The sequence below is a fragment of the Adiantum capillus-veneris genome, chromosome 23, assembly GCF_014529385.1.
Source record: "Adiantum capillus-veneris isolate H3 chromosome 23, ASM1452938v2, whole genome shotgun sequence".
In the NCBI taxonomy this organism is placed as follows: Eukaryota; Viridiplantae; Streptophyta; class Polypodiopsida; order Polypodiales; family Pteridaceae; genus Adiantum; species Adiantum capillus-veneris.
In genome coordinates, this window is record NC_140953.1 from 10,233,401 (window position 1) to 10,260,342 (window position 26,942).

The 26,942-nt window shown below is 44.4% G+C and overlaps 1 protein-coding gene across 5 annotated transcripts in view; it reads left to right on the forward strand.

The window, feature by feature from the left end:
* The window catches only part of LOC147427408 (cysteine-rich receptor-like protein kinase 29), an 80,749-nt gene that overhangs the window by 35,357 nt on the left and 18,450 nt on the right, over window positions 1-26,942 (forward strand). The window contains exon 7 of one of the 5 annotated variants that reach the window (XR_015185937.1): window positions 702-828. The exons of the other annotated variants lie outside the window; for them this stretch is intronic. The gene's annotated coding sequence lies outside the window, so the exon portion shown is untranslated. The remainder of the gene's footprint in view (window positions 1-701; window positions 829-26,942) is intronic. 5 annotated transcript variants of the gene reach the window in all.

Genomic DNA, 26,942 nt, shown 5'->3' on the forward strand with positions numbered 1-26,942 from the left:
ATCTTGATTACGTGGGAGAAGTGTTTATACAAGTACTTGAACCGAACGTATTACCGTGCTCGTTATAGATCAGACTCCATGGTACTCGGAAGCCTTGGCTTCTTGTTCTTGTTGGGATTGCCCTAGCCATGGAGTGCTATGGGAACACCATCTCTCTCAATGACATGATGGCCATACACTTTCATGAAGCATATATTCATGACCCATGAAGACTCTGTTAAATGAAGTCCACAAAGACTGCATTAAAGGTCCATGATCTCTATCCTTTAGCAGCTTAGCTTTGGGTTGTAAAAGCACCATATACATTATTCATTCTTTTGAATTTAATGCATTGTTTACTTACTTTTGCACATTGAGTCTACTCATTAATTAAGTTGGGACTAGCATACACTGTGCACAATGCCCATGAACACAACCAACGCTAATGCACCCTAGCACACACTAGGTCCTATCATGTGGTATCAGAGCGTTTGATAGACCTATGTAGGTAGGCACTTTCCTCTGTTAGATCAATTGATCCCCTCTTCTCTTCCCCATCATTTCATTGGAATTATCATTGTTGTGCATGTGCATTTAAAATAGGGCATGGTTTTCTTTTTCATTTTAAAAAAAGAAAAAAATTCTCAAAGGGTATTTTTCTTTAATGGCTCTAAGCCCTTTTAGTGAAAAGCTAGAGTATTGAATCGTATCAATCCAAAAAGTGAAGGTGCATTCAAGGCTTCTGGAATAAGGACAACACATTGCACGCCGACTTCAACCACTCGCGGGCCGCGGTGTTGTGCAGCTCCGCTTCCATGCCAAGAAAATGAGCAAAGGGATGCAAATCAGGTTTATTTGAATCCTACATGATTATTCAACAGTAATAAGGGCTTGCTAACAAGCCAATTTTAAGTTAAAAGTATGCCAGATGCAGCTCTAAGGGCCAAAAGATGTCTTGGTAATGCTGACAGTGAATATGCTTGAAGTGGTCATAGCTGGGATTTTATTCATCAAAGTTGTAGTACTTGAAGTGCTCTACAGGCTTGTCTTTATGGCTTGTCAATTGGAGCTACAGATAGGAAGTTATGTCAGTTTGAAGTTGAATCAGTAGCAAATCTATACGGATTGGGCAGTTGCTGCTGATAAAGTGTCAAAGATGATATGAATGTATGGGCCTAAAGTGCTCACTTTGAGGAGCGTGTCGGTCTTTTCAGTTCGTCAATCGGAGTTCCGATTGTCAAGATATGGCCAATTGAAGTTTCATTGGGGGCCAGTTCTGTACCGCGTTGGTCGCCTTGGTTAGTCAAGTTCATCTGGTAATTTTTGAGCTTCAGCTAGGTTTTGGGCGGAATGGTCAGATTGGAAGATGTGCCATCAGAGATTTTTGGGTGCTTATCAATGTTCTTATGAGAGATGTGTGAAGAATGGAGTCAACAGGAGTTGACAGCATGTCAATCGGGATCCGGAGTGCGGAGATATGGCTCTTTTAAGTTGGCCAGGATGTATGTCAAAACTTGGCAATGCTTTGACCGATATTTACACCAAATGTGGTGATTTTATGGAAGCCATTGCCAGGAAATGCTTTAGTGGATATGTATGCCAAATGTGGGCCATTACGAAGCACTCTTTTTTATATAACGCCATGACCAACATGTAAACCGAATGGTGTGTAATTGAATGCACATTAAGAGCTTTTCTAGCCTTATACGTCTTGCAGCTCAGCTCTAGTGCTACTGCACCCATATACCAAGCATGACCTAAGTATGACTACCTGCTAAGTCAAAAGGGCCACCCTAAGTAGTGTGGTCGCCCACATGGCAAAGGGCTACCCTAATTTTAATAGGGTGTGAAGCAAAAGGGAGAAAAAAAAAAGAGGAGACCAGCGAGTAGGACGGGCGGCAGCGTAGAGGGAGAAGATTTGCTCTCGTTGGCCAGCTCGGGCACTGGATGAGGTTGCCGAAGAAACGAAAAAGGTTCGGCTTGCCATGGCGCTCCTGTTTGGAGCCGCTCCCGACTGTTTTCGCGCTGGACGAATTTTCAGCTTGCCATGTCATCGAGTCCGTGCCCATTAGCGATATCGCTAATGGGTTGGCCAAAAATAGTAAGGGCTTGCTTACTCATGCAAACAAAATGAGCTCCGGTGGTCGACTCTCATATAAAAAGGATAAGGAGGCTACATTCTTTTCTTCTCTTCTCTCCCAGTGGGAAAAAATCCAGAGGTCTTAAGCTCTTTAATCCAAACCTTCCATAGCCCATGCAAGCTAAGCTTTTGATACCAATTCTAAATCCTAAACTTCTTAAGCGGAGGCTAATCTAAACCTTTCTTCGCCCATCATAATCCACCTAATCCTACTCTTAAGCGAGCTTTAATACTAATCCAAAGCCTTCCTTTACCCATCATACTCCTAATCCTAAGCTTCTTTCATAATCCTAAGCTAAACTCCTAAGTCGCTTTAGTCTAATCCTATGCTAAATCACCATGGCCATTGTAATCGGAATCCAAGCCTCTATGGCCATTCTAGCCCTAAGATAAGCCGACATAAGCCATTCTAATTTGAAATCTATACCAAATTTCCAAAGACCGCTCCTAAGCAAAAACTCCATAGCCTAAGCTAAGCTTCTTCTAGCCAACTTGATTCAAAGCCTGCTAAGCTTACTCAAATCCAAGCTCCCATAGCCATAACCGAAGAGAAGATCAATCTCTCTATCTCTCGACCTCGAAGCTGCAGATTAAGGCCAATTAAGGCAGGCGAAGCCGATGTAAGGAGCTTAAAACTCCGCAATTAATATTTAATTTAAGCAGTGGTATTGTTTATTGTCCGTTTTGGGTTATCAAGCTTCAGTATTTGGTTCAAGGTGTCTGTTCTAGGCTTTGTCTCCATTAATTGTGTCTGCCGCAACTCTCTTCCTCGCACCTCTCACAGCCAGAGGTCCCGTGCCTTCCCGGCTCACCTTTCGAACACAAATCCCCCGACAGCGGCGCACAGGGCTTCAAGGGGTAGCTTGCCAAGGTCCAAACGTTTAATCGGCCCCTCTCAGCTCTCTATCCTGCTACTCAATCTAATGCTTGCCTTGGTTGCCCGTTTAACCTGGTTCTAGTGAGACCCTCGTCGATTGAAACTCTCTGCCTGTAGCAGCTTGACCCTCACCGCCTACACTCGCTATCAAGTGGAGCCTGCTACTTTGGAGCCTCTACAACACTATTCAACATTGCTATTCCCCAACTCATCGGCTGATAGCTCTCGCATGTAAATTCTTAATTTGTTCATTTTATGGTGTATTAATCTCTGTGTGTGTTGATTGTCCTTGCTTCTCCCATTGCAAAACAAACAAAACTATCCCGCTAAGTTGTTACTCTTACTTACCCGCAGCTTCATCTACGAAGCAATTTAGAGCTACTTTGGTAGACCTGCAGCGTGCAACAATGGATCACATTAGCTCATTATAAGCGTGCAACCCTCATCCTTAAACGTGTCCCACTTCAGCCTCGCAGCTTCAACACACCAATCCTTGCCCTCGTGCTGCAGACCCTCACCGTGAATCTCGTGGTGCCTTGGCGACGGCTGCACGATAAGCTTTGTCAATGCCTCTTTGTTGCAACACTCACGGAACATCAGGGTGCGGAGGTGGTGATGTCACCCTCGTCGATGACTTGCCTGTTGCAATCCTGACGGCGCCATCAACCCTCACATCATTTCTTGTCATCAGACTTGAAAGTCAATGGTTTGGTTTGAAAGTCTTATTTTTAGAAGAATTTTTTAAAAAAAATCTATCTTCAACTTGCCCCTCCTCACTGCATGGCCTACTCCATACCATGTGTTTGAAATCTACTTAAGGGTCTTTTCTCTACCTGCTTTCCTAAGCAAGTATTCTCTTGCAGCAGAAGGCAAACTGCAGTAAGAAGTTATCTTCAAGGACACACATTGAGACTACCTTCGCTCAAGGGGGCGATTTATCTTGCGTTTTTCATTTTATCATATTGTTTTTGGGTTAGACATTGCCACAAAAGGGAGTCCCTCTATTGGTAAGACCCCCAAGCTTGCATTAAGCATTCTACTTAGGTCTTGTATCAAATAAAAATGAGCACGAAGCTCTTTGCACTCCAATATGGCGATAACATGAATATTCATGCACTCGAATTCGAACATGGTCACAAGCACGAACGATGCGAAGACAAGAAGAAGATGAAGAGCATGTGCGACATGAGAAGTACATGAATAGGAATCAAGCATGAAGAACACAACTACGACACTTGATCTTTACCCCTTAAGATTGTGATGTACTCTATAATTGAACCTAGCTGTGACTAAATGGCCACCTTGTGAACCATAGAGCGATGAATCAAATTGAACCACGTATGATGTATCAATGTGCCATCACAAACCCTAAATGAATCAACTTATAGTATCCATGACTAATTCAAGGGGAGTTTGTTGGGATTGCCGTAGCCATGGAGTGCTATGGGAACACCATCTCTCTCAATGACATGATGGCCATACACTTTTATGAAGCATACATGCATGACCTATGAAGACTTCATTAATGAAGTCCTCAAAAAGAGTGCATTCAATGTCATGTGACACATCCAACCCTATGTGTTCGTGGACAAGCTACAACATGAGCAGGGTTCAGTCCGTCTAGTCAAGTCTAGATTAGCAGTGATATGGCACTTTTGTGAGTCTATTCGTAGACCGTGCATGCCCAGTCACTGAGTGTAGATGCATATCCTCTGCTTGAACACAGCATGATCATCAGTATTCCCTTCAGAATCCATCAGATTCAGTCAGGGGAATTTTTGAGCGCATTAAGCCTATTTTTCCTATTTTTGGTTATTTTCACTTATTATTTTTAAGTGACTTTCCAACAAAAGTAGGTAGGGCAATTTTGCTTAATTAATATATAAGCAAACCCAAGTTAGCACTTTCTGGCAGAAGAGGCAATAGGAGCTTCCTGCTCAAGAGGCGACTTCTTAGCAGTACCCCCACAGCACCTTGGCGTTTTTGGACTCCCAACCTCGCCATACCATCAGATCCCGTAGCGTTTTTGGATACACATCAGCCAGCGTTTTTCCTTGTAGTCACCGCGGGCAGCAGCAGATCCCCAACGATTTCACCCATTGCATGATCGGCCCATCATCAGGCAGCCCTAGCGTTTTCCAATTGCAGCCATCATTGGCGTTTTTGGATTTCCAACCCAGATCTAGCTAGCGTTTTTGGCTAAGCGACAGAGCAACATCAGTGTTTTGTTTTCAGCCTGCTCGAGAGTCAAGTACTCAGCGTTTTCAGCATATACAGAAGTTAGCAGATTCATCCCTAAGTGGTTGCAGAAGTTCCCCGAATTTCAGCCATAAAAACGCAGCCAAACAGTCATTTTCAGCCACCGAAACAGCCCCGAAATTCAGCAGTTAGAAGACCACAGATTTCAGCCCTAAAGTCGTCGTCGTCATCACCGTCGTCATCATCGGCATAGTCCAAGTTGCATCAGTCCATTGCATACGCATTGTACCACTTTGTGCAATCATAAGTAGACCGCTCTCGCCGACGAGAGTGGGGCCTTCGGAGGAGGGTTTTACAACGTCTCTGGTGTCGTATCTCTCTTCTCTCTCTATCTCTCAGTCTCATACACTTGCACACACATTGTCCATTCACTTTGTTCGTGATCATAGCACTTTCCCACTAAGAACAGAAGGCTCTCCCTTCCATAAGAACTAAAAGGAACCTTGAGCATAGATCGGAGCACTCATCTTGAGCAAAGCGCAAACATTCATTCCGCTGCACCTAACATTGGTATCAGAGCTTTGGCAGTGTTCTGTATCACTCAAGGAAAGAACCACAAGGTTTTTTTTTGGCTTGTTGAGGTTGCACGATCCCAAGTTACTTGGGCGTGTCGATTCCTAATCGTGTTTTGTTGAAGAGTGACAGGAATCCCAAGAAAGAAGGGCTTGTTCAGCCTCCCCTTGTGTCTCTTTTCACTCATTGAGAGTGGACCGTGCACTTAGCGGCCGGCCAATTGACGTGAGGTGGGAAAAAGCAACCTTGGTGTGAGCGCAAGGCCGCCAAGGGGTGCGCCCGTAGAAAGGAGTAGAACTTGGGTGAAGAGAAGATCCTTCTCCAACGCGATTTGCAAGCGAAAGAAAACCTCAAGAACCTCAAGAACCCAAGAACCCAAGCACCAAGACCCTCAAGAACCCAAGTTCCTCGTAAACTAAGAACCAAAGATCATAGTGCATGGTCGTCACCTGAAGCGGAATGGATACTTCGCATACAGGTGATGAGCATGAGAGAGGCGGCGAAGATGTTTCTCCACCAGGAGACTTTTTCGACCCTCCCCCTTCGCCATCTACGCCACGAGCTGCACTCACTCCTATGGAGATGATGGTCAAGTCGATGTTGGACATGATGGCACAACAACAAGAAACGAATCGAGTTGCCTTGGCACAACTCGCAAGCAAAGCAGAACAACAAGAAGCAAAGGACAGTGAACAAGAAGCCAAGGACCGCGAGTGCGATGAAAGAAACGCAAGATTTGCCGCACAACAAGAAGAAAATCGCATTGCTTTAGAACGCGAGCGCTACGCAAGAAAATAAAGAAAAGAACTAAGGAAGGAGGAAGTGGCAGCACGAGCCGCGGCCTTGGAGGCCGAGCGTGAAGCTCGAAGGGAGCTACGCACTCAAGAATTGCTTGCCCAAGTCCTAGCCTTGAAGACCGAACCACCCAGAGATCGTGGGAGTTCATCAAGTGGCGCAAGCCATGATGCAGATTCCAACCATCCAGTCACAGAGAAGTTGACTTTCAGTAAGTATGACGGTAAGATGGACGCTACGGTTATTCATTCTTGGTTGCATCAATTTAATGCTTATTTTGCGACAACTAAGAAGACAAGAAATAACAAAGTTTTGACGGCAGTTATGTACCTTGCCGGTGATGCCATCAATTGGTACCACGCCTGGCAAGAGGCACAACTAACCGCGCACCTAGAGGCAACCGACGGATTCACGCCCCTTTCCTTCGATTGGGCTGATTTCCAAGACAACCTCAAGGCGCGGTTTATGCCACCTGAGTACCTCGCACGATTGAAAGACGATTGGCGCTCTCTCAAGCAAAATGGTATGCCGGTTATGTCTTTTTCTAACCGTGTTTTGCAGCTAGGCACTCAATTACGAAAATCGGATGATGAGCGCAAAGAGGCTTTTCTCTTTGGATTGGACGAGTATATCAAGTACGATGTGGAGGTGCTCGATCCAATCGATCTCAACAAGGCGGTAGCAATTGCTCTTGCACAAGAGATGAAGCACATCAAGGGGAAGCCTAAGGAGAACAAGACTTCCACAAGTACCTCGCAGACTTCTCAGAACCCTCAGAACGGTAAGAACGATAAGAATGATAACTCTTCTAACCAATCTTCCTGTCACAAAAATACGGAAGCGTAAACTGACGTTTAATTGCACTTCAAATACTCAAGAGAATTAGAGAGAGAGAGAAAGCTTGACACTTCATTGGGGACCACCAGAAGATGGGCTGGTCCCCCCCCATAAAGAGAATATCTTTATTACTAAGGGAGAATCTTTACAAGCACAGGAACGGGGCGAAAGCCCGTCCTCTATTCTTTCTTGGCCTTTTTCTGCTTCTGACTGAGAGAGTAGAACTGCTCTCTGACTACTGAGAGGATCTATCCTCTTCTGCGAGATTTTGGGAAGCTCTCGTAGGGGAGATTCTACCTTCCAGAAAACTCATCGGAAGCTCTCACGAATGAGGGTCTATCTTCCGCTAACTGTGCCACTTTGGACGTAATCATTCCTGCAATTAACCAACCACAGAAACATGCAAAACACACACACACACACACTTGCTGTAATTTTCTGCACATAACCAGAAATTGTTACCTGAGCGTGTTCCAATACCAAATTGGAGGTCCTTTTCGCGATAGAAATGCTCCAAACTTGATGTATGTGTAGAGTAGGTAGTGGGGAACGAGATTCTATTAAGACTTTGCTGAAATTCACCCTAATACAAGTGATTAGGGGCTGAAAACAGGGAATTTGCAGCAGCTAGACAAGGGAGAAAGAGAGTTTTCTACTACTTTACGCGATGAAACTTCTCCCAAAGCTGCAAGTAACCATGAGAGGCCTTGTTCTAGGTGATGGGTGCTCAGAGGCTCCACATACACCACAAGGTGCTGCTCTCAAGCTTCAATGGAGAGCTTCACTGCGTAGAGGATGGTCAACTTGGGGGGGGGGGGGTAGTGCACTGCCAACCTGGCAAGAGGGGGAGGGGTTGCTCTCTTATAGCCTCCAAGAAGAGGAGGCGCTAGCATGAGAGAGAGAGAGAGAGAGAGAGAGAGAGAGAGAGAGAGAGAGAGAGAGAGAGAGAGAGAGAGAGAGAGATTGCATGGGAAAGTGTGCCAAGTGGCACACTTACTTTAAAATATAAAAACCATTCAACTTTTGACTTTAAAAATCCTATGCTAGTTAATGAAATGTGCAATTAAGTGCACAACTGCACACATAGATGCAACAAATGAAAACTTTATCTGTCCCTAGCGCATTGCCGTACCAACAATGCTCTGGCATTACTTGTTCGCACTTGTCCGGCCATTTGGTCCAGTGCAAAATCATTTAAGAATTCTTTTAACTAACTTATCCTAAGGCCGTAAAATAATCAGGCCTTAGGGTTATTATTCTAAGGACCCCATCTCATTCCTGTGGTTGCACTAGCGCGCGTAATTTTCTGAGCCTGAAATCTGAGGCTACTATCTACCCCTTCATTGAAGACCCGATTTCCCAATCGCTAGGGCTTCAAGGTATTTTCTGCTAGGGTCTCCCTGAGGTGCACTGGCCCAAACTTGGGCGCACCTGAGGCCCTTGAAACTGCTAGATCTATTCTGATGTGCACACAACTAATTAGATAATTCTTTTCTCGTAAATAAATTAATTATTTACAAAGTCTGACATAGTTACATCCCTCATGGTTCTAAACAGTTGACCTCAACTGTAGAGCGTCAACATAACTGTGCATGATGTCTGGGTAGTCCTTAAGATCGGACTCAGTCATCCACTTTGCATCTAAAGGAGTGTAATTCTTGAACTTGACTAAATACTTTCGATGTAGACTCCCCGACTTGAGTTGTCTCTCCGAGTGGTGGATTATCTGTTCAGGTTGAAGGATTTCCTCAGTCTCTTCGACTTCTGAAGGATCTTCTTGTACTGGCGCCACTGGAGGAGGTCCAACATATGGTCGGAGGAGACTGACATGAAAAGCATTATGGATGCGCCAGTTAGAAGACAAATCCAATCTGAAAGTCACGTCATTGACTTTATCTATAATTTTGAAAGGGCCGTAAAATCTATGGGAAAGTTTGACAACTTTCCCTTTGCCGACCCGCTTTTTCAATCTAGCTTTCTCAAACCGAAGCAGGACATGTTGTCCTTTTTCAAGATTGAGATTCCTTCTGTGCTTGTCTGCTTTTCTCTTCTGTTGCTCTTGAGTACGAAGAATCGCTTGCTTTACTTGTTGATGGGCAATATCAATATTGCGCACAAATTCATCTGCGGCGAAGATGTTTTCTTTGGTCACCATAATAGGAAGTAAGAGTGACTTCCCATAAATAATTTCAAAGGGAGCTTTACCAGTTGAGGAATGTATGGTATTATTATACGCAAACTCAACTATTGGTAAGTACTGTTCCCATTCGGATTGTCGTTCCGAAACATAGCACTTGAGGAGATCTAAAACAGTGGCATTAGCGATTTCGCTTTGACCATCTGTTTGAGGATGATAAGCTGATGAAAAGTCAAGCTTAGTTCCCAAGTTTTTAAACAATGCCTGCCAAAATAGACTAGTTGAAGTTGCGGAGCGGAGCGTGGGTCGACTCTCTCACACACACACACAGTGAGCTTACACAGTACAGTACGCAGAGAACTGTTAGAAGGGTTATCTCCCAATACCTTAGTATTCACAAAGTATAAGTTAGTATATACAAAGAGTTAGAGGGAAGTGAGTTAGGCGGGCGGCCAGCCATATCCGCATAAGAGGCCACTTGGGCTTTAATCCCAACAACCTCCCACTTAAAGTCCAATGTGGCACTTTAAGTAACTGTAAATCTATGAACATAAATGTACAAAGATTTACATGGCTGCCATCTATCCAATGCCCAATAACTCACGACAATGCACAAAGCCCTCTCCTGGAAGTCCCTTTGTGAGTAGATCAGCTGGATTGTCCTTGGTGTGGATCTTCAGCAGTTGTATCTGCTTGTCTTCAAGTACTTCCCTAATGAAGTGATATTTGACATCAATATGCTTAGTCTTCGAATGGAACACTGGATTCTTTGCCAATTGTATAGCACTTTGACTATCACAATATAACTCTGGCATATCTACTTTGATTCCCAAGTCTGCAACCAATCTACCAAGCCAAATAGCTTCTTTGCATGCCTCATTTGCTGTAACATACTCAGCTTCTGTAGTAGATTGCGTAACACAATTTTGTAATCGAGATCGCCATGATATGGCACCTCCAGCCAATGTAAAGACATAGCCTGATGTAGATCTCCTCTTATCCAAGTCTCCTGCATAATCTGAGTCAGTGTATCCTCTGACACTCAAATCCTGACTACCATAGCATATGCGCATACTCTTTGTATGTTTTAAGTATCTCATGATACCTTTCACTGCCTCCCAATGTTTCTTGCCGAGATTTGACATATATCTGCTAACCACTCCCACTGCAAATGCAATATCCGGACGTGTAGCAATCATTGCATACATCAAACTACCCACTGCAGACGCATATGGAATCTTATCCATTTCAGCCTTTTCTTCCTCAGACACAGGACAATCTTGTTTGCTAAGTTTCACATATGGTGGCAATGGAACACTCAATGCCTTTCCCTTCTCCATATTGAAACGTTGCAAAACCTTGTCAATATACTCTGTTTGAGATAACCAAATCAACTTCTTTGATCTGTCTCTCTCAATGCGCATACCAAGTATATGACTTGCCTCACCCATGTCTGTCATGTCAAACGATTTTGCCATCTTTGACTTCAAAGCTGAAATTTCTTTCAAGTGTTTTCCAGCAATCAACATGTCATCCACATACAAAATAAGGATCAGCCAACTGCCAAAATAATCCCAACACTAGTCATGCGGGGATCTCTATCGTTGACAATAGTCTTTGGCAATCCATGTTGTTTAAAAATCTGAGCTAGAAATATTCTAGCCATGTGATCAGCTTTGATCGTCTTCTTTACTGGAAGAAAATGTGCTTGCTTACTGAATCTGTCTACTATAGTGTGGGCCGGCGAAGAGTCCCTTCCGGGATTCCGGATGTAGTTGGCGATCTCCCTCGACGCCATACAGTTCGGTACTAGTACCTCACTTTGAAAAGGAGGGGATGTCACGTGACACATCCCAACCCTATGTGTCCGTGGACAAGCTACACCACAGTAGGATTCAGTAAAGTCTAGATTAGCAGTGATCTGGCACTTTTGTGAGTCTATTCGTAGACCGTGCATGTCGAGTCACTTAGCATAGATGCATATCCTCCGGTTGCACACATTTGATCATCGGAATTCCCATCAGAATCCATTAGCATCAGGTAGGGGAATTTTCCAGTGCATTTAGCCTATTTTTCTATTTATTGGGATTTTCACTTATTATTTTTAAGTGACTTTCCTACAAAAGTAGGTAGGGCAATTTTGCTAAGTTAATATATAAGCAAACCAAAGTTCACACTTTCTGGCAGAAGAGGCAGCAGGAGCTTCTCGCTCAACAGGCAACTTCTCAGCAGTACCCCCCTCAGCACCCCCAGTGGTTTTGGACCTCCATCATCGCGGGCAAGTTTCCATCCGTGGCGTTTTCCACATCAGGCCATCGCCATCACCTCTCAGCCTCCTAGCGACAGCAGGTTCTCAGGATCGCCATCAGAGTCTGGCTTTGCTAGCGTTTTTCCCAGATCAGCATTGGCGTTTTTGAAAGCCTCATCAAGCAGTAGCGTTTTTTCTTTTGGTCCCAGAACAGCCCTAGCGTTTTTGGCTAGCAGCAAAGGCACAGCAGCGTTTTCAGTTTCAGCCTCTAACCGCCACAGATACACACAGTTTTCAGCAGATACACAGTTGCAAATCAGCCCCTAGATTGGTTGCAGATGATCCCTCATTTTCAGCCAAGAAAACGCTGCCAAAACAGTCATTTTCAGCCACCGAAACAGTCCCGAAATTCAGCGATTAGAAGATCTCAGATTTCAACCATCGTCGTCGTCGTCATCATCATCGGCATAGACCAAGTTGCATAGTCCATTGCATACGCATTGTACACCTTTGTGCAATCAAAGAATAGACCACTCTCGCCGACGAGAGTGGGGCCTTCGGAGGAGGGTTTTACAACCTCTCGGATGTCGTATCTCTTCTCTCTCCTTCTCTCAGTCTCATTCACTTGCACACACAATATCCACTCACTTTGTTCGTGATCATAGCACTCTCCACAAGACGGAAAGCTCTCTCTTTCCCTAAGAACTAAAAGGAACCTTGAGTAGTAAAGATCACTAATCTTGAGAAAAAACAACATTCATTCCGCTGCACCTAACACAAACAAAATGAGAGTCCGTTGGTTGTTGATGCTACCCCATGCTTTAAGAAGAGCTCTTTCTTTTCCATCCTTGGTTGTATTTCCTTGTACATCTGGGACTGCATTGGAAGAGGGTGGTTGTGGAGGTTTGGTAGGACAGTCACCCTTCATATGACCAACTTGTCCACACTTGAAGCATCTTCCTTCACTAATATAAGTTCGCAACTCAGCAGGAGAGAGATATCTCCCTTTCTTGGGCTGATTTGGCTTTGCTTCTGCTTCGGAGGCGGTTCTTTTCTTCTTTTGAGAAGAAGAAGTAGAGGTAGGCTGCTCATGGAGAGCCTTCTGCTTGGCATGGTAAGTGCTTTGCTCCATCTTCCTGGGAGTACCCTTGTCATGTATTCCATTAGCTATGCGGTCTGATTCCATAAGTATCTGCAAGTTACCTCGAGGGTAAAGCTTCATAGCCTTTTGCAAGGCTTCATGCAAACCTGCTTCAAACTTGCGCATCTTTTCCGAATCGTCAATCTTCTTGAATGGAGTGACTTTCAAGAGAACGTCCCAAAACCTATCCACATAGCGTGGAGCAGTTTCGTTCTCCGACTGTGAAAGTCGATCCCATTCTTTCTTTACCTCTTCCTCATAGTCTGGAGGAAGGAACTGTGCGTAGAACTCATTCTTGAAAGCAGTCCAATCTTGGGTTTACGATCTTCCAGGATAAGGGTTAACCACCAACTGCTGGCGGTGCCTTTCAGGTACATACTAACATGGCGAAGCTTGGATCTTTCTTTAAAATTCCCTTCAGCAAATGCAACTTCGAATTGGCGGATGAAAGCCAAAGCTTTGTCATTATCACGCCACCCATTGTAGGTGTCGAATTTCACATCTTTGTCTTCCGACTTGAATGTTTTCTGCCTGTGGTGCTTCCTCTTATGGTGCTCCTTCTTTCTATGCTTAGGCTCCTTATGGACAGGAGTCTTTTCCCTTGAATGCACTTCTTGCTGCGACGGATCGTCAAGAAACATGTCTTCCGGAGCAACGATGTCATCCAGATCCTTCATGAAAGAGAACTGAGGGGAATCAGGGGGATCTTGCTCTTGAACCTTTGGGTTAAACAACACATGACGTTCTGGAGGTTTCCTGTGTCTCTCGTGCATGCGGGAGGTTCCAATCAAAGGATCTTTCCTTGGTTCTGGCGCCTTTGGGTTCTGCGGAATTTCTCCCGATCCCATCGGCATTTTCTCCTTCCCTTTCTCAAGAGTATGGAGAATCTTTTGGACTTCTGGATGGGAGAGAGCTTTTTGCAACTCTTCCACCTGCTGTTGAAGGAGAGAGAACTCTATCTCGCGTCCTCCCATTTCTGCAGTCTGTCAAGAGTCGTCAATCCCTTAAGGGAGAGAGAGATGACCTTGCTCTCATACCACTGTCACAAAAATACGAAAGCGTAAACTGACGTTTAATTGCACTTCAAATACTCAAGAGAATTAGAGAGAGAGAAAGCTTGACACTTCATTGGGGACCAGAAGATGGGCTGGTCCCCCCCCCGTAAAGAGAATATCTTTATTACTAAGAGAGAATCTTTACAAGCACAGGAACGGGGCGAAAGCCCGTCCTCTATTCTTTCTTGGCCTTTTTCTGCTTCTGACTGAGAGAGTAGAACTACTCTCTGACTACTGAGAGGATCTATCCTCTTCTGTGAGATTTTGGGAAGCTCTCGTAGGGGAGAGTCTACCTTCCACAAAACTCATCGGAAGCTCTCACGAATGAGGGTCTATCTTCCGCTAACTATGCCACTTTGGACGTAATCATTCCTGCAATTAACCAACCACAGAAACATGCAAAACACACACACACACACGCTTGCTGTAATTTTCTGCACATAACCAGAAATTGTTACCCGAGCGTGTTCCAATACCAAATTGGAGGTCCTTTTCGCGATAGAAATGCTCCAAACTTGGTGTATGTGTAGAGTAGGTAGTGGGGAATGAGATTCTATTAAGAATTTGCTGAAATTCACCCTAATACAAGTGATTAGGGGCTGAAAACAGGGAATTTGCAGCAGCTAGACAAGGGAGAAAGAGAGTTTTCTACTACTTTACGCGATGAAACTTCTCCCAAAGTTGCAAGCAACCATGAGAGGCCTTGTTCTAGGTGATGGGTGCTCAGAGGCTCCACATACACCACAAGGTGCTGCTCTCAAGCTTCAATGGAGAGCTTCACTGCGTAGAGGATGGTCAACTTGGTGGGGGGGGGGGGGGGGGGGGGGGGGGGGGGGGGTAGTGCACTGCCAACCTGGCAAGAGGAGGAGGGGCTGCTCTCTTATAGCCTCCAAGAAGAGGGGGCGCTAGCATGAAGAGAGAGAGAGAGAGAGAGAGAGAGAGAGAGAGAGAGAGAGAGAGAGAGAGATTGCATGGGAAAGTGTGCCAAGTGGCACACTTACTTTAAAATTTAAAAACCATTCAACTTTTGACTTTAAAAATCCTATGCTAGTTAATGAAATGTGCAATTAAGTGCACAACTGCACACATAGATGCAACAAATGAAAACTTTATCTGTCCCTAGCGCATTGCCGTACCAGCAATGCTCTGGCATTACTTGTTCGCACTTGTCCGGCCATTTGGTCCAGTGCAAAATCATTTAAGAATACTTTTAACTAACTTATCCTAAGGCCGTAAAATAATCAGGCCTTAGGGTTATTATTCTAAGGACCCCATCTCATTCCTGTGGTTGCACTAGCGCGCGTAATTTTCTGAGCCTGAAATCTGAGGCTACTATCTACCCCTTCATTGAAGACCCGACTTCCCAATCGCTAGGGCTTCAGGATATTTTCTGCTAGGGTCTCCCTGAGGTGCACTGGCCCACACCTGAGGCCCCAGAAATTGCTAGATCTATTCTGATGTGCACACAACTAATTAGATAATTCTTTTCTTGTAAATAAATTAATTATTTACAAAGTCTGACATAGTTACACTTCCAACAGTCTCTCATCAAAGAATTTTTCCAATGAATCTAAGGGTAAGGCTAACACAATTGCTAAACTCAAGCGTACTCCCGATGAAAAGGTAGCACAAGGAATTGTAGGAGGATACATCACGTCGGAAGAGCAAAGCACGTATTCTAAGGAAGGTCGTTGTTTTCATTGTCACATTAAGGGTCACATAAAAAGAAGATGTCCTAAGCTTGAATCGAATGAATCTAAAGAACCCACAGCACCCACTGCCTCTGTCAATGCAATGAATGATAACACGAGTGTGTCCCAAGTTTCTCAGGACCCTCCCATTGATGAATCTCTCATTAAATGTTATGGTCGTACGTCGGGGCACCGTTTTGTCATATTGTTTGACTCAGGTAGTATGCATGATGTGATTAGTTCCTCTCTTGTTGAGAGAGCCCGCCTCGAAGTTAGTCCGAGATCTCCTATCGAGGTCTCTGGCTTTCGTCCTGGTATGGACGCTCTCATCACGGAGGAGTGCCTTGATGTGTTGTTTGCAATTCAATAGACTGCCTTCACTAGAAGATTTGTTGTTTCTCCTCTCTCAGGACGTGATATGATATTGGGCATTTGATGGTTTCGTGAGACTAACGCTCTCATTGATTTTGAGGCTAACACTTTTAACTCTCAATGCCAAAAGTGATTCTCCTACTGTCTTTCATGGAGAGGACATTGCTCATTCTCCATCTCTCATTGCTAATATGCAGGACAAGATTGAAAGGATTTAGGAGAAGGAGACTCTCTCAGTCTCTTTGTCACAAAGTGATGACGTGGCGGACAACAGAAACCCTAATTTCCGAAGATCGCGGAGGTTGAAAAAATAAAATAAAATACGAGTGACGCGAATTTTTCTTTTTTTAATAAAAAAAAGAGAAAAGACTCTCTAAGAGAGAGTGAGAACTGATGCTTTTTATTTTAAAAGCTTTTGGGGCTCTGCTTTTGGGCATCCCTTGTATCTTTAAATAAGTGGTGAGGGCTTCACTTCTCAGAGCATCTGGACGCAGAGTCTGAGAGTGAATCCCGACCCACTCTCTTGTACTTTGAACTGATTAATATAAAAAGAAATACCGAAAGGGGCGCCAGTCTTTGGGGCCAATATCTCTAGGCACGGAACTCCGCCAGGCCAATGCAAATCTATTGTGATTTGTGAATTGTTTTGAAGTGGTTATTTGGTGCTGTCGCGGTTGATTCTTGACTTGGAGTGTCCAAGTCTGTTACAGTGGTATCATAACACGGCTGATTTCTCTTCTACGAGAAATCCGATCCCCGAGTTTTTTTTCCGCGGCACCTATGGCTTCAAGCAATGATCAGTCGACTCCCTCTGCATCTGGAGATGCGGGCAGGGATCACAACGAAGATTCCGACAGAGAGTATGGCCCGCCTTGGCCTACTTAGGCGGAGCGGCGAGAGATGGAGCGTCGCCAGTTGATCGGCGATGCAACAAAGATGATGCTCAATTTTGCCAAGGACCTGAAGATGCCAAAATATATGAACCAGACCTCTTTGGAAGAGGTACAGATGGAGTGGCAGAGAACCACAACACCACTCTCGAAACCCGCTCTCAAGAAACCTTCTGCCTCAAAGAAAATATACGGAGAAGGAACTGGAGAACGTGGTTGATGCACGGATTGCTCAGCTTTTTGACGCGCAAAAGAAAGCCAAAAAGCACGGCAAAGAGCAGAAGAAAAGCACCGACTTTCCAGGTTATTTGGGTCGTCAGTCGACTTTTGACAAGGCAAAGAAACAGAAGAAGCTTGTTCGATTTATAGGAGTAGCCAGTTCTTCTTCTTCTTCTTCTGACAGTTTTTCTAGCTCCTCGGATTCGAGCGAAGAAGACAGAAAAGGTAAAAAGCGAAGCAAGAAACAAAGCTTCGGAAAGGGTAAGAAAAAGGCAAAGAAGGCTACATCTCGCCCAGAGACTGACAGTTCTACTGAGGACTTGTCTACAGACAGCTCAGATTCCAATGACGGAAACTTTTATGCGAACAAGAAGAATTTTTTTTACAAAGCTAACCAGTATGACTTTCTCGAAGATAAAAGCAAGAAAGTCCGAGAGTTTACGGAAGGTGGCCACTTGATCAAGTTTGATACTTTTTTAGGATACTCGGATGCTTCGAAGGCTTTGTCTTTTATACAGCAGTTTGACATCGCTTTCGCGGGAGAACGCTATTCAGAGCACTCCAAGATTCGGAGAGCTACCTCTTACTTTAAGGGGAATGCTCGTACTTGGTGGTCCACTCTTCTTTTTAAACAAGACTGCGCCAGTTAAATGGCTGAAATTTAAGAAGCTTTTTATTTCTTCTTGGTTGACGCAGGAATATGAACGAGATATACGAGCAGCTTGGAACCATCTTCGGATGACCAAGAAAGATACAATCAATGCTTATTGTGAAAGATTCTGGAGCTCTTTTCTACCCGCCTCTTCATTCAAGAAGATCTCATTCAGAGAACAGATTGAGCGGTTTACCTTGGGTCTACCTACAGAGATCCGAGATCATTGCTTGGAACAGAAGTCAGCTTCTATTCAGGAGTTGCTGAGTCACGCGAAGCGGGGCTTTGCCATTCACTCTGGCAGTCTGACCTACCCCACAGATGAGGCCATGACACAACGAGCTGAACAGACTTCTGGGAATGAAAGTAGAAAGAAAAAGAGCAACCCAGAGAAGAAGGATGCACGACCCAAGCTTACTCCTCAGGAGAAAGCTCGCTTCATTAGAGAGGGGAAGTGCTTTGGATACGGGGAACATGGACATATCTCCGCGAAGTTACCTAAAAAGGCACAGAAAGAACAGAATGATAAAGATGACGACAGGCCTGAGAGTTCGAGAGCAGCTGAGGAATGTGGCAGAAAAGGCAGATAGAAAAATAGAACTGATACCACATGTCGTGGAACCTGCACCGAATCTAATGAATGAAAGTACAAACTTTGCTGCTTTTGGGGCAAAGTGAAGGATCAAGCTCTTTTGAAGGAGCCAAGGCCAACTTCTTTTCACTTGGAATTGGCGGCTCGATTTGGAAATTACGCCCGACAGACTGATGCCACAGGCGAAGGTAGTTCGACTGGCACCCGGATGGGATGTTGCCATTACACCGAGCATTGGCAAACTTCGTTTGCAATGACAGGGGTGTTCAGGGCATGCGAGTGACGTTCTACTCAGGATCCCTTGGTACCACAAGAACTACGCTGTGGTTGACTACCGGGCTGAGAAAGCGACTTTGATAAATGAAGGGCTTAGAGGTTGTACTTGATGAACTTCAATTTCTTACTCATTCTTTTGGGAGAGAACTGAACGATGGATAAAGGTTGAATATGTTTTGACCTGATCAAAAGAACGCCAAGATTTTTCTCCACACTCATGCCGATTGCTTTTCAGAGGGCCTGAAGATCAAACCATTGATCTGATACCTGGAAGCACGCCACCGAATCGGCCACCTTACCATGTGAGCCGAGTACAGAATGAAAAGATTATGAACCCAGTGAAAGACCTCTTGGAAAAGGGTCTTGTCCACCCTAGTACTTCACCGTATTGCTCTCCAGTGTTGTTGGTTTTGCGGATCTTGGGGAATGTGCATCGATTATAGCGCTCTCAACAAAATCCCCATCAAGAACAGATTTCCGATTCCTAGGATCGATGATATACTCGACAGGTGACACGGATCCTCGTGCTTTAGCAGGATTGACTTGAAGAGTGGATATCATCAGATCAGGATAACGCCGGGAGACATCTACAAGACAGCTTTTTGGACGACTTTTGGGTTATTGGAGTTTTTGGTGATGCCTTTTGGCTTAACCAATGCTCCTACGACATTTAACCGGATGATGGATAGGATTTTTCGAGAGTACAGGCTAATTGTTGGCACTTTCTTTGACGACGTCATTGTTTTCTCCAAGAATGAGGCAGAACACAGAGATCATGTGCTTCAAGTCTTTCGGGCATTACGAGATCACACGTTAGTGATTAATGCAAAGAAAAGTGAATTTTTCCTACCAGAGATACACTTTTTGGGACACATTGTGTCAGCAGCAGGAGTGCAAATGGACCCGGCCAAGATAGAGAGTATCCGTGATTGGCCCGATGTCCATGAAGTTAGAAGCTTCTTGGGACCGTGTTCGTACTACAGGCGGTTCATACGAAAGTTTGGAGAGGTTGCTTCCCCTTTGTATACCTTGACATAGAAAGGAGTACCTTTTTCATGGGGACCCATAGAGGTGACTGCCTTTCAGACATTGAAAGAGAAATTGACTACGGGACCTATTTTGACTTTGCCGGAGTTGCAAAAGTCATTTGAAGTATATTGTGATGCTTGTGGTCGTAGTCTGGGTACGGTCTTGATGCAAGAAGGCCATGTCAAGCTTACAAGAGCCGTTTGTTCTCTAGGCCGGAGATGACAACACAGATTTATGAGAAAGAGCTTTTGGCGGTTATCCATGCTCTTACTCAGTGGCGGCATTACCTACTCGGAGCGGATTTTACTGTCTTTACAGACCATCAGAGTTTGCGCTACTTCTTGTCACAGAAGCAGCTTTCGGAAAAGCAGATGCGGTGGGCGAACATCTTGTCATAGTTCCACTTCCAGATTGTCTATGTGCAGGGACAGAAGAATGTGGTAGCAGATGCTTTGTTTCGGAAACCGTTGGTTCTGGCTGTTTCCGCGATACATCATAGGAGCTTTGAGGATATGGTCGATTAGTATGCCAGAGATACAGATTTTGCAGATATTTTCACACGGATACGGGATGGGGAGAGAGTAGCTGGATACTCCCTTCGGGAAGGCTACTTGATAAAAAAGACTATGTTGTGCGTTACACAGCCGTTGAGGGAAAAGGTTATGACTGAATGCCATTGTCCACCTTTTACGGGTCACCGCGGCATTGCTACCACCATGAAAGGGGTAGAGAGATACTTCTTTTGGCCGTGACTCAAAAAGGACGTGGAAGAGTTGTGCGCAGTATGCCAGAAGGTCAAGTTTGACAGGCATAAGGCACAGGGATTGTTACACCCTTTATCCATACCCACCCGCCCCTGGGAAAGTATTAAAATGGATTTCATTTTTGATCTCCCGAGAACAGAGAATGATCACGATGATTTTCCGATTACATGGCACGTCTGAGACGACTATCTCCGACAGAGACCCCAGATTTATGAGTTGGTTTTGGAAGGCAATTTGGGAGAACATTGGCATGCAGTTGCAGTTCTCGTCATTGTTCCACTTGCAGATTGACGGGCAATTTAAGATTGCCAATTCAGTGATTTTAGATTTATTGAAGTCTTGTATCTCGGATCAGAAGACTCAATGGGAAAAGAACTTACCTTTGGTGGAATTTGCCTACAATAACACGATACACTCTTCGACGGAGAAGACACCATGTGAGATTGTTGAAAGTGCTGCGAAGGTTCCATCCTTCCTGAGCACGAAAGATTAGATATTGGAAGCGGATGAATATTCGCGAGATTTGGATACGGCTTTTGCCAAGGTTCGCGAGACTTTGCAGGAGTCTCAAGAACGACAGAAAAAGGCAGCGGATCGCCATCGTCGCGACTTGAAATTGAAGGAGGATGATTGGGTGCTCTTACGTTTTGAGAAGGCACGCCTACGAAAGAAAAAGGGAAAGGAGAGGCTTTTTTCAAAGCTTAGTATGCGATACTACGGACCTTTCCAGATAACTGAAAAGATAAATGATGTCTCCTTCCGATTGAAACTGCCAGATACTTGGAGGATTCACGATGCATTGCATGTGAGTCTCTTGAAACCTGTTAAGGGAGATGTGCCTGATGATGGGGAGCCTGATGAGCAACCCGAAGTGGAAGAAAACGAGGAGATCCTTGTTCCTGAAGAGATTTTGGCACATAACGATACGAAGAAAGGTAAAGTCCGAAGGCGGTTCTTGGTTAAGTTCAAGAACTTTCCTGCATTTGATGCGAAGTGGATGGAGGAGGAGGACCTAGCAGATACTCCTCGGATTGTGAAACTTTACCTCGATGTTTTGGTTTAGCATTGTCTACTCCAAACGAAACCTTGAATTCAGCTTGGCCGGAGATATGGTGCAGTGGGATGCACAAGAGGGGAGTCACTCCGCTCCCTTGTCAACAGATGCCTCGATTTTGATACTAAAGTCACTGATGTCTCTTTGAGCTTCAGGGATACTGAGAGCTGACAGTGTTCTGCTGGATGACTTTATGAAATGGAATTCCTGATAATGATACTGATTTGTTCTTGACTTCTTTTGAGTGCAGGAACTGATAGCTGAAATGATTGCAGCATTTTGGTCTGATTAATCTCGAATAGACATGGTTGCAATAGGGGTTAGTCAATCGGACATCGATGAGGTCCCGATTGGACCTAAATGTGATTGCTAGCTACATTGCCGATAAATCACGGTCTAAGATCCGAATGAATGTTGAATGTCATGTGATGTCCTGTGATGTCGTGTGATGTGACTGTCGATTTTGTACATGTGCTAGATGTGTGTTCCTAGTACGTAGGTACTAACAGTCAGTGTCTGCTAAGACGGTTTATGGCTTTTGTCGGTTTTGCAGGCGTAATCGCGGATTACAATGCTTTCAAGAGGGGGGTATGTCACAAAGTGATGACGTGGCGGACAACAGAAACCCTAATTTCTGCCAGAAACCCTAAAATTCCAGCAAACCTAATTTCCGAAAATCGCGGAGGTTTTTTTTTTTTTTTTTTTAATAATAATGACGAGCGACGCGAATTTTGCTTTAAAAAAAAAAAAAAAGAGAAAAGACTCTAAGAGAGAGTGAGAACCGATGCTTTTTATTTTAAAAGCTTTTGGGACTTTGCTTTTGGGCATCCCTTATATCTTTAAATAAGTGATGAGGGCTTCACTTCTCAGAGCATTTGGACGCAGAGTCTGAGAGTGAATCCCGACCCACTCTCTTGTACTTTGAACTGATTAATATAAAAAGAAATACCGAAAGGGGCGCCAGTCTTTGGGGCCAATATCTCTAGGCACGGAACTCCGCCGGGCCAATGCAAATCTATTGTGATCTGTGAATTGTTTTGAAGTGGTTATTTGGTGATGTCGTGGTTGATTCTTGACTTGGAGTGTCCAAGTCTGTTACACTCTTTTTCTCCACAGCATGACACATAGGATTTGCATGATTATGAGAAGCATGATGATTTGAAGGATAATGATTTGCATGATGATTTGGATGCCAATGAAAAGCATCATAAGATGCATGAAGAAGATGTGATTGTTCACCAGGATGAGGTGTTAGTGGATGCTTTTTCTAGCGAAGCTAACCTCGTTGCAGATTCGATCAATCACGAAGGATCGATCTTGGCTCTCGAGCCTAGGTTCAAAGAACCATCACAGGAAGTATTATGTGTTTGCATGATTGATACGCACGCATTGTTCGAGTGTTTCATTCGTGACGGTTTCTTGTATTTTAGTCAACATCGTTATGTGATCCCTTTTCCTAGGCATGACATATTGTATGTTGAACACGTTTCTCTCATGGATGAGCACGAATGTATGCGGATTTTTCATGAAAAAAACTATGTATGTAAGGAAGTCACATTCCATGTCTCATCCTTGGCATGACACAGTTTCCGAACGAACACATGAACGTATGAGCACCAAGCATGGGCAATTCTGTTGTGAATTACCACAGTTGATTGCTCTAGATCATAAGAGAAAGATTCGATCTCATTGTTTGCGTGTGTGTGGTGAACGGTTTGGCAATCTGTCTCTTTGTTCATCTACATTGCATGCACAGTCTTTGAGGAAGACAAGATTTTTTTCCTTCACTTTACATGGAATGGGTATATTCACGGTTTTGTGTTAGAAATGGTTTCGGGAATTTTTAGCCATGGAGATTCTTGAAGATGGAAGAAGCACGACTCTATACGAAGTTGAAGCATCGAAGGCGCCACAAAAGACTTTGTGTTGCTTTCGGCGCGGCCCAAAGAAGCAAGGGTTGCAGACCTTTATGAAGTTCAAGTACCGCACGATCCACACATCAGAGTGGGCCGGCGAAGAGTCCCTTCCAGGATTCCGGATACTATTGGCGATTCACTTTGAAAAGGAGGGGATGTCACGTGACACATCGAACCCTATGTGTCCGTGGACAAGCTACAGCATGATCAGGGTTCAGTCCGTCCAGTCAAGTCTAGATTAGCAGTGATCTGGCACGTTTGTGAGTCTATTCGTAGACCGTGCATGCCCAGTCACTGAGTGTAGATGCATATCCTCTGGTTGCACACAACATGATCATCAGTATTCCCTTCAGAATCCATCAGATTCAGTCAGGGGAATTTTCCAGTGCATTTAGCCTATTTTCCCTATTTTTGGTTATTTTCACTTATTATTTTTAAGTGACTTTCCAACAAAAGTAGGTAGGGCAATTTTGCTAAGTTCATATATAAGGAAACCCAAGTTAGCACTTTCTGGCAGAAGAGGCAGCAGGAGCTTCCTGCTCAACAGGCAACTTCTCAACAATACCCCCACAGCACCTTGGAGTTTTTGGACTCCCAGCCTCGCCATACCATCAGATCCCCTAGCGTTTTTGGATACACACATCAGCCAACGTTTTTCCTTGTAGTCACCGCCGGCAGCAGCAGATCCCCAGCGATTTCACCCATTGCATGATCGCCCCATCATCATCAGCCCTAGCGTTTTCCAATTGCAGCCATCATTGGCATTTTTGGATTTCCGGTCCAGATCTAGCTAGCATTTTTGGCTAAGCGACAGAGCAACATCAGCGTTTTGTTTTCTGCCTGCTCTGTAGCCGAGTAGTCAGGGTTTTCAGCATATACAGAAGTTAGCAGATTCATCCCTAAGTGGTTGCAAAAGTTCCCCGAATTTCAGCCATAAAAACTCAGCCAAACAGTCATTTTCAGCTACCGAAACAGCCCCGAAATTCAGCAGTTAGAAGACCACAGATTTCAGCCCTAAAGTCGTCGTCGTCATCACCGTCGTCATCGGCATAGTCCAAGTTGCATCAGTCCATTGCATACGCATTGTACCACTTTGTGCAATCATAAGTAGACCGCTCTCGCCGACGAGAGTGGGGCCTTCGGAGGAGGGTTTTACAACGTCTCTGGTGTCGTATCTCTCTTCTCTCTCTATCTCTCAGTCTCATACACTTGCACGCACATTGTCCATTCACTTTGTTCGTGAGCACTTTCCACTAAGAACGGAAGGCTCTCCCTTCCATAAGAACTAAAAGGAACCTTGAGCACAGATCGGAGCACTCATCTTGAGCAAAGCGCAAACATTCATTCCGCTGCACCTAACATTCAAGAAGGTCCATGATCTCTATCCTTTAGCAGCTTAGCTTGGGGCTATAAAAGCACCATGTACATTATTCATTCGTTTGAATCTAATGCATTGTTTACTTACTTTTGCACATTGAGTCTGCTCACTATTAAGTTGGGATTAACATACACTATGGTCAACACCCATGAACATAACCAACGCTAATCCACCCTAGCACACACTAGGTGTAAGGTGCAGCAGAATGAATGTTGTTCTTTCTCAAGATGAGTGCTCCATAATGTGCTCAAGGTTCCTTTTTGTTCTTATGGAAGGGAGAGCCTTCCGTTCTTAATGAGAGAGTGCTATGATAACGAACAAAGTTGAGTGGATACTGTGCGTGCAAGTATATGAGACCGAGAGATAGAGAGGGAAGAGAATACGACACCAGAGACTGTTGTAAAACCCTCCTTCGAAGGCCCCACTCTTGTTGGCGAAAGTGGTCTACGATTGATTGCACAAACTGGTACAATGATGGTGCATGGAACTGATGCAAGTCTAGACTATGTCGATGATGACGACGGGGATGGCGAGGCGGACAATAGGGCTAAAAACTGAATGTCTTTACCTGTTGTCCAAAAACGCTCAAGGCTGAAATCTGCTGCAAATGAAACGCTGAATTCTGGGCTGATCTTATGCTGTGTGAAAAAACGCTGATTTGTCTGTTAAAAACGCTGATGTGACTGCTGCATTTTGGTGCTGAAAACGTTGCCCTTCTGCTACGGGTAGGTGCTGAAAACGCCAAGAGAAAAGTCTTGCTGCTGGTGATGATGAAAAACGCTAGGTGCAAGGAGGCAAGGCGATCTGGTGTTGCTGAAAAACGCCAAGGGAAAAGGTGGGTGGCGATGAGGAAAAATGCTAGGGCCTGTGTGAGGGAAATCGCCAAGGGTGCTTGGGGAGTCTTGCTGAGAGAGAGGGAACCTATCGCCGAAGCCTGCTGTTCTCCTTGCTCATCTGCCATTTAGTGCTAACCTTGGTTTGCTTATATATTTTCTTACCCAATTTGCCGTACCTACTTTTCAACAAAAGTCACTTAAATTATTAAGTGAAAAATGTCAAAAATAGGTAAAATAGGCTAAATGCACTGGAAAATTCCCTTGAAGGATTCTGATGGAAATGCTTATGATCATGCTGTGTGCAACCAGAGGATATGCATCTACACTAAGTGACTGGGCATGCACGGTCTACGAATAGACTCACAAAAGTGCCAAATCACTTCTAATCTAGACTGATTGGATTGACGGAACCCTGTTATGCTGTAGCTTGTCCATGGACACATAGGGTTGGATGTGTCACGTGACATCCCCTCCTTTTTAAAGTGAGGTATTGGTACCGAGCTGCATGGCTTCCTTGTAGTCTGCCAACAACTCTGGATAATCCTTCAAAAACTCTTCGTCGATCCACACCGCTTCGTGGGTTCTTTGATCCTTGAACTTCAAAAAGTATTGTCTCACTTGCTTCTTGGAACCATGTCGAAACCGATGCAACAATACTTGCTCCGGCTCCATGAATTCAGCTTCATCAATGATATCCGGTTCTTCTTCCTTCGAAATGTCCTTTGGAGGTGTTCCCTGAAACACTTTCAACCAAGAAACATGGAAAACGTTGTGCATTGACCATGAGTTAGGCAACTGCAATTTCATTGAAACCTCATTTATCTTTTTAATGACTGGAAATGGACCATAGATACGAAAAGACAACTTTGGACACTTCTTTCCAACTTGCTTAAGACGTTGCTTCATGATTCTTAAATACACCCAATCTCCTTCCTTGATCAAAACATCTTGACGATGCTTATTAGTTTGCCGTGAATAAGATTCCTGAGCCTTACTTAGCCGAAGCTTCACACTTTCAAAAATCTCATCCAATGACTGACTTTCAGCATTGGCATCAGGCATTTGACTGACTGAGCGAGTCAAAAGTGATTGGAACGGATGGCCAAAAGCTGCCTCATACGGAGTTCGATCAATAGCGGAAGAAAAAGAGTCATTCAAAATAGCCCGTACCAATGGGAGATAGAGCTCCCACTGAGACTGCTGATCATGCACATACGACTTTAAAACATCAAAAGCCAATTGATTGTAAATTTCTGTTTGACCATCTGATTGTGGATGAAAAGCCGATGAAA